Source organism: Lagopus leucura, unplaced genomic scaffold, assembly GCF_019238085.1.
Source record: "Lagopus leucura isolate 7727_CA_CO unplaced genomic scaffold, USGS_WTPT01 Super-Scaffold_100014, whole genome shotgun sequence".
Taxonomy (NCBI): domain Eukaryota; kingdom Metazoa; phylum Chordata; class Aves; order Galliformes; family Phasianidae; genus Lagopus; species Lagopus leucura.
Genome location: NW_024962268.1, coordinates 10,791,495 through 10,804,334, shown reverse-complemented (window position 1 = coordinate 10,804,334; position 12,840 = coordinate 10,791,495). Strand labels below are relative to the sequence as shown.

The following is a 12,840-nucleotide window of genomic DNA, read 5'->3' as shown; positions in this document are numbered from 1 at the left end:
TGGAAACTTTTGTATGTTTATAAGTTAGATGACCCATAATCGTTCCCTACAGTAAGCACTAGTAATTTCTGACTATTAAAATAATTGTTATATTCTATTGCTATGATTTGCTTAGCACATCAAGCCAGTTCTTTTTTTTTTTTCTTTTCTTTTTCACAAACTGTATTACATTGGCAACAAAATTTCTAACCTTAGCCAAAGGTATTGGATGTGATTAATTTCTAACATTCTTTTTGGAAGTCAAAATAAACAACTACTCAATTTTCTTTGTTTGCTATCTTGCCACCCTAAGCAGGCTGACCTTCACACAAATTCACGTTGGTTGTCCCTAATTAACTTTTCCTTTTAAACGTTTGAATTACATCCAGTTAGATTCTTACCCTTAAAATTCCATTTCATCTAACATTAATCCCCAATTGTTATAATTCATTTAAATGACAATACCACATTATATTGTAAATTAAACTTACAATTAGAATAGACTGTTCAGACTTACAATAAAAGTCCTTGATGTGAAAATAAAAACTCCAGGAAAATTGAAGGTATCCTTTACAATCCTGTCTATACAAAGTATTGTATGATAGGGTGAGATCTTAAGATGCTGCCACATCTGATCAAGAACACTAATATGCAACTTTCTAGAATATTTAAAGTGATTGCTTTGGGATATTATTTTGTGATCCCTTGCTTCTTCTTAAGTTACTCTAGTCTCAATATCCTTGTTCTGGATAGATGTAGAACTTAATGTGCTATCTCAGCCTCTGCTGAGATGCCTCACCTATGCAATTAGCAAAACTGCTGAAAATACACCTTGCAGATTTTCTCAAGGAGAGTTCCTTGGAAGGAAAACAAACCTGTGCATTTCTAGAGTAATACACAAACTAGCTGTGCAAGGTTGGATTCTATTCTGCACACTGCTAACCAATATTTACACATCCGCTTCACACCTTCAATGTAGTAGCTGCTTTCCAGACACTTGAGAAGGGCAGCCTGTATCTGTCAGATGACAGATCAAACAAGATGTGTCATTTAAGCAAAAAAAACACAGAATGGCTTGCTGGAAGTAACAACCGTGTTACAAGGCTCGACGAATGAGACGCAATGAAGTTCTGTCAAGACAATCTGCTTCATACATTTCTTTTCATAATTAACTGTAATCTTTGCATCCTATGTCTCATACTTAATTTGTTTAATTGGCTGATGTCTAGGATGGCCTCCAGCTGTCTAGACCATTGAACTAAGAATGCAATCCTGCACTAGCTCAAAGTATGCTGTCCAAATTTTTGCTCCTGGAGCTTTACATGAGCAGTTATTCACACTGCTTTCTAGTTTGTCTTTGTAAGGTATTTCCTGTTCTACTTGTTTTAATTGCCTTTTATTCCATCCAAGAATTACCTGACTGCCATACTTACAATAAGCATACATCTGTTTTGCCAACAATTAAGGGTTTTTTTAATTGTTTTTTTTTTTTTTCATCTTTGACTTCACTTACAAGGCATATTTTATGTCTTTCCATAATGTTAATTATATCACCATGACAATGAAATATGCACTTCTTCCTTCCTCTCTTTCTCCCCTGCATCATATTTTTTGTTTATTATGGGTGCATGACCCCATGATACAAGAGTAGAAAATATTTGCGTGCTTCCTCTTTATTTTTCAGTGCACAATCATACCTGGCAATTTTACAATGTGTATGTTTTCTAGAGTGACTTGTCTGTTGCCTGAACATAAACGGCCATTTAACCTTGATGGCTAATAACATGGTGGTTGAGTAACACCCAGTATCGTACATTTTTCCTTTCTCAGTCAAAACATACCTTCTCACCATAGGCCTTAAAAAACTTCACTTATTTTTCCATTTCCTAACAGAGAAAACACTCAGGTTGTGTACTTGTGGCTTAAGGTGTACAATCCAACATTCTCACGGCTTCATTTCACAATTTACATCAACCAATAGTTACTTTGAAATGCCAGTCCCTTAACACTTAAAAAAGATTCTGTGATAAGATCTAAGGCAAATTAGTTGTCTCCATCTCTCTCCAACAGAAAAGAGACTTGATCTGTCTGACTCTACCCTCCTAGTAATTTGGCAAAGGAGTCATACCTCCACTACATTAAACTTCCAACTTTTATGAAAATGAAAGTGTGCAGAGGACTGTAATCCCGCTAATGGATCCACTCTCTAAAAGAATGCAGTCCAGATTCAGTCCTCATTAGAAACTGGAGAACCCACAGAGGGATGTAACAGTGGTCACAGTTTAGCTAAGGAAAAGCCTCAGATAATCCTCACATCAACTGTAAGACTCAAGCCCATTACAATTCTGTACCTTCTGGAACACTTCAAGAGTCTGTCTCATCTTCTCACTGTTCATGCAGCATCTGAGCACTGCTCATCTCATTTGTTTCTATCCTGTTTCCCTAGCTATACTTATGAACAGTTAGAAAGTTTATTTTCTAGAATTTGTGAATCTCCGAAGCCAGATACCCTTCTACAAGTCTCTCCTTTCATTACTAAGCAGTAAAACATCAATCAAGTTTATAATCAGTTTTCCTTCTGCCTGTTTTATCCTTTTGATGATATCTGCCAGATCTCTTTCTATCCTTTTCCCCTCAGCTTCCCACAAGTTAGGACTTCTTTTTCATCTACATTTTCATTCTTCCCAATTACATTTACCAGATTTAAAATCTATCTTTACATGTCCCAGAGAGCCCATCATTTTTTTCTTCCAGATTATTCTTTCTATTTGATCCTTCCCACTCTTCCGTTATCTCCTCATATTGTCAACATCTCTTGGACAGCCTGTAAAGGGATTACTCACTTTCATGACATTGTTATTTCTACTTACTTAAAAGTACAAGCTTACCACATGTTAATTGCACAATCCTCCCTCCTTCAGTTTTAGTCATCTCTTTCTTCTTTCTTGGGCCTCCGCATTGAGTTATTTCCTCTTTACATTACACATGTTCTACTTATTAACTTTTTCAGCTAAAAATTCAGACCCTACCAGCAAATAAAACTTAACAAGACACATCCCATGTCTGTTAAGAAAAAATGTTCAACTTCAGTCCAATACTGTATCCAAAATAAAAATTCTTCTAGTGAGGCAAACAGGGTGGAGAGAATATTTTTTAAAATATTCTGCAAAAATCCTGGCTCCAATAATAAAGGCAAAGGTGTAAATCTGTGCAATTTCCAAACAAGATCAACTGAAATGTATAAGAAAACTTAAATCATTTACACTCAATCAATAAATGGTGACATCTAAGCATATATAGAAAAATGAGCTCTCAAGTTTCATTCTCAATTATCTTCATTTTTTATTATCCTCAATATTATCCTCAAATTTCCAGAAGTTCACCTCTTTCACAGGGTCAGTCTTTGTGTACAGTCAGCTTAAAAAATAAATTAAACAAAAACACCTAGACTCACACATAATGAACAAACAAAACCAAAAAGCTTGCAATGAACATAAAGACAGGACATCAAGTAGAAGCATGCAAAAATCTAAGTTTCACTTCTGTATGAAAGCATCACACAATCCAATTTTAGAAAAGTGCAAAGGTATCTGAATTGTAAAGAATTTGATGAGAAGAAAAACTAAGTAAAAGTTTGAGGTCTCACTGCAGAAGTACAAATAAATCAGTCAACAAAATACGGACTACAAAACTCAATGTAAATTTTTAATATATTTTTGTGATAATTAGGAACATGAAACAGAGCTGAAAGTAGCAGGCAGGCACAACATTTATATCAAACTATAACGAATAATCATTTAAATTCAAACACTGTTAGAAGGAACACATACCACTACCATACTAGAAAACAAGCCCATGTCCAATAGCATTTCAGTTCACTAAGTATAAATGTAATAGCACATCCCTTCCTAAGAATAGGAGCTTCCAAAAGAAGAGTGTGACTTTCAAATGCAAAGTTGTGAAGTGAAACTTTAACAGTACTCCTAACCCCTCTCTAAAAGTTAACCCATGTAATACATGACAAATATGAAATTTGTTGCCTGGTTCTAGAGAGAGGAAAAAAAGGAAGGAAGGAAGGAAGGAAGGAAGGAAGGAAGGAAGGAAGGAAGGAAGGAAGGAAGGAAGGACGGAAGGAAGGAAGGAAGGAAGGAAGGAAGGAAGGAAGGAAGGAAGGAAGGAAGGAAGGAAGGAAGGAAGGAAGGACCAATTTATTTATTATAATCTCAATTTAGGAGATTGCCTAAGTGATCAAGAAGTATAAAACCTAATATCTCTTGTCTCCAGTACTATGACGGTAGTTTAGCAAGGATGAGCAAGGAGCCATGTTTGTTAAGAACTCAGCTGGCAATGAGATGTCAAGTTTCCAAAGGAACCAGCTGGGAATAAAGCAAAAGAAGGAAGCTGCAGGTACAGAAGTATCAATGCATACTTAGACATTGAAAGAACTTGCCTGTCTTTAATATAAAATCAAAAGCAGTTTCGAGACATAAAACATTGCAAGTCCTTGTAGATGTGAATATTAATACCACACTTCGAATTTCTTTTGAATTACAGGGTGACTCCCAGTGGCTACTTTTTGAGATTCAAAACTTTATTTACTTCAGATGATTTTCATATATTTTTAAGGCATCTGAACTCATCTGATGAAAAATTGCCAAGTATACTTGTAAGTTTATCACTTGGGCTCTCTACCACATGGAAATAAAGATAGAACCAAAATGGATAACTGCTTTTCTCCAGACGCTTTTGGCATTACTCCTGAATGATAACTAGCTATTCCTGATTATGATGGTGAATATAATAGAAGCCAGAAGGAGCAAAAAATTATATCATCAAGCCTAGCAGTGAAAAAAAGACAAATAGTTCAGAATAATGCACATTTTTAGCAGCCACAGAGTACAACATACTATGATTTTCAGCATCTAATGGTATTTTCCAACTTAACAACTTGGAAATTACTTTAAACCTTTGTAGGTTTTTCTGTATAGTTTAGATACAATACAGTACACTTTCTCCTCAACCCAATTTCTCTGCAAAGCAGCAGTATAAACAAGAAAACAGTTTCCTAACATTTAACCAGAAGAAAATGGTCAGCAGTAATTATTATTAGAATTAGTCTTGTTCTTCTTAAGAAAACTAACTGCTATCAGTTTTGGCTATTTCTGAAGAGCTGAAAGTAGCTGGAAAAACAGTATGCTGCATTTATAATGAATAGAAAGAACATAATCATCACTCTCCATCCTCACAGGGAACTGTTTTGGTAAGTGTCCTTCTGAGGCTCTAAAGTGGACATGAGAAGTAGAAAATGCCACTTCATTTTACTAAGATTGTATCTTGTTTGAAAAATATCACATCACAATAACTAAAGGTGGTGAGTGTCGATTTTTCTCTACAGACAGATAAAGTCTATATGGACATAATGGGAAGCTGGCATTTAAATGTAAATCCTAAATTCTATGACATATGTTTTTATTTTGAGTTTTTTCCCTTTCCTGATTCAAAGCACTGGCAACAGAAACTGTATCAACAGATTTCTGGCATAGCCATGACAGATCCCACATTACAATGAAAAAAAATCTCCCCAAAACCATGTGTGACATTTTCATTTCGAGACCAGTGAAAGTCCAGTATGTCAAAGACTTTCATGTCAGATTTTCTGCATTACTGAATAGAATACTTAAAAAAAAACCTAGTTGATGTATTTAGTAAGACTGCAGACAAGAGACTTAAGATTCAGAGAGATTATCATATCATCTGATTTGACAATCTGCACAACACATCTGCAAATGGTAGTTTGTGGACCACATCCCCCTAGGATTCAGAAAACTGCTGCTGTAAGATACGTGCAACACTTCTGTTTCTTAGATGTACAATCAGATACTATTCAGAAGTGCTAAGCATGGGAAGGCTGGAAGGTAAGCGGCAGGGAAGATGAAAGTGAAGTAATTTAACATACTTTTGCTAATGCTAGCATTTCATGCCAGCATATAGTACAAATACATACACAGCCATATTTTAAGTTGCCATGGTGACAGGTACCAGATTAAGACATTTTCACCAGATTTAGTTTTTTGTTTAAAAAAAAAAAAACATCATGCCCGTCAATTCCCTGGTATATTCTCTACATCACATAAACTGAAAGCCAGGTCAGAAAACATATTTAAAATTTGGTCTGCCTATATGAATAATTCATTTCTTTATACCAACGTTCTTTGCCTGACCCTTAACAATTGCTGTTTGGTTTCACAAACAGCTACTGTTTCAGAAGTGGAGAAAAGAAAGAAATGAGCACGTAGGGGTTTCTTTCAGTACACAAACAGCACCCAGGAAACCTTCCCAGACATGAAACAGGACAAAAAATGTATCTAGTAAAAGTGTTTCACATGTATGTGGTTTCCCTCCATGAACCAAAGTGCTGGCTCCTATCAATTGTTAACTATAAGAACATAACTAAAATTAAAAAAGTAAGGGTGCCACGGTAACATCCTGTACTAGGCATACAACTGCTTCACTGCTGTGCTCCTCAATTTCATCAAAGTGCAAGGCTTATCTGATCACACCAGCACTTGAGGTGCTGAGGTGTACATAAGGTACAACTTCTCAGATCAGAACTTTACAAGTTGTAAGATGCAATGTTGCCACCCAATGTCATGCCACCCCTACCTACTAACTCAAAACTACTGGATTTCCTAGCTGAAAATAATAATGTTGGTACTTTTGAATTACTATAAAATCAAGTATTAAAGTAAGCACTTGTCAAAATATCATATCCAGTAAGAAATTCTTCATTCCTTTGTCTTTTTTTTTTTTTTTTTTTTTAATTCAATCAAAGACAGTTCTGGACATATTTTATGTTGTTTCGTGCACTTTATAGGGGAAGCACTGTGAGGTAAGGACAGTTAAAAGAGAGACAAGTTGCAATAAAAACAAAGGTATACTGGAAGACAGACAATCACACTTACAAATAGCGTTGATAATTAGATTTTAAGAGCACTGACTACATAGCTCGATACCTTCCATTTATTTGCATGTTTCAGTGCTACTTTACATCTAGTATAAGGGTAATAAACTTAAGTAAGCACACAGACAGGTTAAGTGGATTCACAAATGAATATCCATGCAATGGCAAGATCAATTTAGGAGTGTAAGAAGTGATCAAACATACCCGTATTTCCAACATGCCTAAAGAAGTGTCTGTCATGGTAAACGATATTTAAAAAAAAAATAAAATACCCTGACAAAATTAATTCAGCAAAATGATAATTAGTAATTAAAAAATATTCCAAACAACACTAAATTCAGAGAATGAAGACTTAGACTGAAGACTTACTCTGACTATAAAGCAATTAAAAAACCCAACCAATAACCATGCGTGTAATTTAAGCGCTCTACATGTTGTACTTCAAAGTATTTTCTTGCTGTATAAGGTAATTCTATAAGTAGTTGAGAGGGTCCTTGTTTCTACACCATGCCATCTAGATCTAATTTATTCCATTTTCAACCATGGTCCAAAATTGAAAGAATTAATTCTCTGTGCTATATCCTGAAGAAATGAAGCTAAAACCTTGGTCTGAGTATTACCAACAAAAGAAAAGGAAATCTGAGGTACCAATAATTACAACTGAGGGTGGAATTTGAGGACTTTAGCATGATCTTTTCTTTCTGTGAATTTGTCAGAGAAATTCTTTAATATCAAAGACCCACAGTAAATTGTCAGGTGATTGACTTTAGTAGTACAAATGTCAAAATGCAAGTTAGGTTTTTGTTGATCCTGTAGAGGTAACAGGAAAAGCAATCAAAGAAAACCTACATATTTTATAATGAGAGTAAGCAGATGCAACACTGAGTACATACAAGGAATACATCTGTTGAGTAAGGTGACATTTTTACATAGTCACTTTTCAAAGTAGAATTACATTTTAAGGGCTTTTGCATATGTTACCTAGAGACCTCTGTGATGAAGTGCCAATATCAACTTCCCTTTCTATTTAGTTGCCAGTTTTATTTGATTTCTTTCTTCAGATATGTGCCAACCAGTTTCAACTTGTTTAACAACATTTTTTTAAAATCAGCTGCCTTGCTGGAATGTTGAACTGATGCATGTGTGGGTGTGTTTTAATACATGCAAAAAATACATTAAAGCAATATAAAGGGCCTGGTTTAAGTCTATAAAAGCAAAGAAATTAAGCAGAAAGGAAAAATACTGATGCAGACACCTCTTTACATAGCATAATTCCTCAGAAACACAAGCTTCACAGAAAAGCAAAAAGCTGGAAAGATACTTCCAGGAGTGAAGCCTTTCTCTTATTTCTGTCACTTCACAGACATAGCTTAAGGCCCACTTCAGAATCATACAATACCCAGAGCTGGAAGGGAACCATAAGGATCACAGAGTCCTACTCCTGTCTCTACACAGAAGTTACTGTCAGGTTCACCCTAGGCTTATGGGACCTGCTCAAGCTGTAGCTCAGTTACACTGCACTTCAAGGCACACTTACAACACATTTTCCTACTTGTAACCAACTGTGTATTTCTTTTAGTTCTGGTATTGTATCATCTGTCATTATCTTGATTACTGCTGCAGAATAAAGTTTGTTATAGCCAATGGAAACAGATGGCTCCTGAAATTGCAGACAAGGCGTTGAGTGGAAGTTCTCAATTCATTTAAGACACATACTATACGTGTCTTAATATATATCTTAATATATATTAACTTATATATAGGTTATATGCTCCAACTGTAAAATTAATAGAATATCACAATCCATATTATTCTTTAATGGAAGAAGTTAACTTTGTCTAATATAACTAATCCTAAAATGTCATTATATGCAATGAAATAATGTCATGCAATGTACTTGATGATTGCTATTCTGGGTAGTGAAGTTCTCTCCAATTACATCATTTAGTAATATGTTAATGACGTGACGTAATTGAGCAAAAAAAAAAAAAAAGAGCAGGATGTCAGATTTGGACATACTAGGAAAGGAAGCACAGCAGCTCATGATATGGGGAAGCTTTATGATCTCACATTTCCTAACAAAGTCAGCTTCAGAAACAAAAGCTTGCTTGTTTTAAGCCTAGATCTCCAAGTTGCCATGACAAGCAATTAGACATCCCTTAGGAACTCCCAGTTGTGTTACCTGACCTCTGTATTATAATGTAACTTTAAAAAAAAAGAAAAAAGCTACAGGATGGGAATAGTTTGTGTATCCTTTCATGAATGTAATGGTTGGCACAGTTCTGCAACTGCAGATTCTCTAACCTAACACGGGCATTCACACCAATTTTAAATTCCTGTACTTAGTTCAGCTTCTAAAATTCTAGGAATTCCTGAGCTGTGGAGCTCTCTGTTCAGCTACTGTTTTATAGCTACTTTGTAGCTCCCACAGCAATAAACCATGGCGTTTGACATAACATTAAACAACAAATTCTACAGTGCTGCTTCTGAAACTCTACTGGTTTCCAAGCAGCTAGTTATCAAGCAGACCTTTCTTGGTTATTTCCATTTCTTGGTTATTTCCATTTCTTTTTGATAACTTATCAGGAAAGAATGAGAGAGGAATTAATAGGGCTTTGGGGAAAAATCTTCTAAGATTTCACAGCTATAACACAGCCACTATAGGATAACTGGATAATCAACTTCACTTCCTGGAAAGAGCAGCTATTTGTCTAACTCTATCATTTGTTTGGGTGTGACTTTTAATCCACCAGCACAATAATGAACTGTTTTGAAAACAGAAGGACAACTACACTGACGATTTAACTCCTCTCGGAAGAGAGAATTATTCAGAAGAAATCTCTTCAAGGTCTGTTTGTGCCATGTCTTAGCTGTCAATATTTTTGCTCTGAAGTATGGTGAGATGTTTTTGACCTTCTCTGACAACTTTGATTTCTACATTTTTTTCCAATGTTTTATGCAGCAACTGTTTGAAGGAATCAGTGCAAATTCTTTTATTGCTTGAAGTGATTTGCCCCAGTTTCCACAGAAAAAGTAAACAAAAAAGCTACCCGCAGCACCTGCCTGGTCTTGACTTTTGGACAATCACCATTGACTACACCTGGCTAACTTACGTGATGACATTTTGAGAGAACAGAGGGAGCGTTCTGCTCATTTAAATCATTTTTCCACAATGTGAAAGGAATTAATTTTTAAACTAAACCCTTTCAATCAGTAAAGGGTAAGTTGCATCATGCATGGTTTAACAGTCTTCCAACTTAGTAATTCTTCTTACCCCTGTTTGCCTTGCTAAGAAAGAGAATTGAGAGCAAATAAATGATGTTTCAGCTTGTCTAAACCTAATTGAAGGCACATGGACAAAAGAAAATGGTAGTCTGTGGAGTGTTGGGTTGTTGGTTTTTTTTTTCTTTTTTTTCTTTTTTTTTTTTTTTACTTTTCTCTTCTTGGCATTGTTTGCCTTTTCCTGTCAGTCACTCAGCAGCGTATCCAGAAAGTAGTAATTTGAGATTTTACTCATGCAGTCTTTCAGCAGAAGTTTCTGCCACACAAATTTAACAGGAAGGTCTCATGGGATGCAAACTAACCAGTGATTGGCCTAGACTAGCCAGCCATGTTTACATACCTTCTTTTCTGTAAGAAATAGGAAGTTCTCTCAAGCAGTTATTAGTGATTGTAGACACTGACCTAGCAAGCTAGAAAAGATAATATGCCAACAACTGAAGTGTAAGTGGTAAAAAGCTGTCCATGTTGGACTGTTATGAGTAGTAAAGCACTCTTGACTGCTAATCTTAAACATCTGAACAATCAAAAGCTTACAGTACAGCTTAAAAATAAGGAATTCCTGTAATATTATACATCCATTCAGATTCCATTTATTTTCAGTTGTTGCTTAATGATCTGGGGTTCATTTTTTGCAGGCCAGTTTATACATTTTTGGCAAACTGCAGTATTTGGTGAATGTGGATACATACTGCACTTCTATAGTGTAGTAAGGTGACTGTGGTAATACAGCACTGGGGTTATTTGGTTCTTGTAAAGCTCACCGGCCTACCATGTACCAGTATTCTCCAAAAGAGGATTTTTAGGCATCCCTGAAAAGATGTTAGATCACGAAGTTCAGATTTTTAAACTGATAGTAGCTAAGTCTTGCACTGACTTTTGTATGTTATTTGAAAATTTCCTGCCATTCTGGCCACCTGAATCTCAAGTGCTTGAGCACAGTGCTTTCTGAATGATTCCAGCATGTGAGGACAGAATACACATCTGACCTGAAAGCATTCAAACTAAGCATTTTGGCATCACAGTTAAAGCCTGATTGCAATCAATTAGAAAGCCTCATAGAGAAATCTACTCTAATAAAGAGAACATGCAAAAATGCTTTCAGCTCTGGTGAATACATTCCCATAGGTACTAAAAAACACTGCAAAAAAACCTCATGTAATTCTGCCATGCAGATTACTTACTCTTTCTATATTGTATTTCTTCAAAACGAACTTCAAAATAAACAAAGTTTAAAGTTAAATAAACAAAGCCAGACGACTAAAGACCTGATTTTACAATTATTTTTGTAGATCTAAAAAATAAGTTTAGGTGTGAGCAAATTGCCTTTTTTTAATGAATATAAGACAGTCCCCACCTGCCTCCATGGACTCTTCTAAACTCTTGTAACTCTTGAAAATAAAAAAAATATTTACAGTTTCAGCAGAAGGTATTAGGCATAAATTTACTTCTATTGGTTGGGTTTCTAAAGCAGTGTACTTATTTTTGAAAATTCTAGGTCATTTCTATGCAAACTTTTTTTTTTTTTTTTTTTTTTTTTAAGTCTAAGTGGCAAAAACATTAAACAAACTACCAAAGATTTGCCAGGGTCACACACACACACACACACACACAAAGAGAGCAGCAGGATGGGTTTGCTAAAAAAGGAAATATTTGGAAGGGGTGAAGAGAAGCACCTCCAAAAAGAATGGGAGTGAGCAGCAGATGGAAGATAAAGAAGGAAACAATCCATAATACCTCTCTGCATAAATAAAATAAGACATACTTTTCCATGCAGGAGCTTGTAGCACTCTTCCTACTAGACAAAACATTGGCACTGTAGCTGTGGCAGAAAAATTAACAGAACTAAACAAAACAGAACAAGCCTGAGATCAAGGTCCTCAGCACAGACTTGACAAAGTCTCAACTGTAGGAGGCCCAGCATTTAAAATAAAAAGCATACTTCCCTCTGAACAACATCATCTCCAAATCACTTCCTCAAAATCACAGTTAGATGGGAAAATTTTAATAGAAAGCATTTACCCTCCTCCTTAGAACAGAAACTGATAACTCATAAAGTTGAGGAAATGTTAGCATCAAGAAATTCCAAATGGAATGAACGGAAACAAAACCAGGAGTACCTGATAAGCCCTTTGCAATACTTCACCTGTAAGTAGCACAAAAGAAATGTTACTTCTCACAGTTAATACTAATTTCCATGTTATGCCACTTCAAAAAAAAGGGGGATTGAACTACTACTTGATAATGTGGTGAATGGAAGTTTCACAACATTACCAGATGTGGTTCAAAAGTCCCACTGTATTAACAGATAATAGCAGTGCGTAACATTTAAAAAGAATGCATTAAATATATATATATTTAACTAAAAATGCACTCTTTTAAAATATATATATATATATATATATATATATATATATATATATATATTTTCTTTCAGAAACAGACAACTTATTTTAGGGAAGACTAGAAAACCAACTCCAAACAATCATTTCTTTATATTTTAGGTAGTGGATCAAAATAGTGTCCACATAATGACATGAGTGATTTTAAGGAAAGTCCAGCGGCTGTAGAAAAAAAAAAAAGCAAAACAGAACACAAAATATAGGTTATAAAAGCACAAA

General features: G+C 35.2%; 1 protein-coding gene across 6 annotated transcripts in view; it reads right to left on the bottom strand.

Annotated features, from left to right (window-relative positions):
- ARL15 (ADP ribosylation factor like GTPase 15) overlaps positions 1–12,840 on the bottom strand; it is a 223,726-nt gene that overhangs the window by 38,388 nt on the left and 172,498 nt on the right. The gene's annotated exons all lie outside the window — the stretch shown is intronic.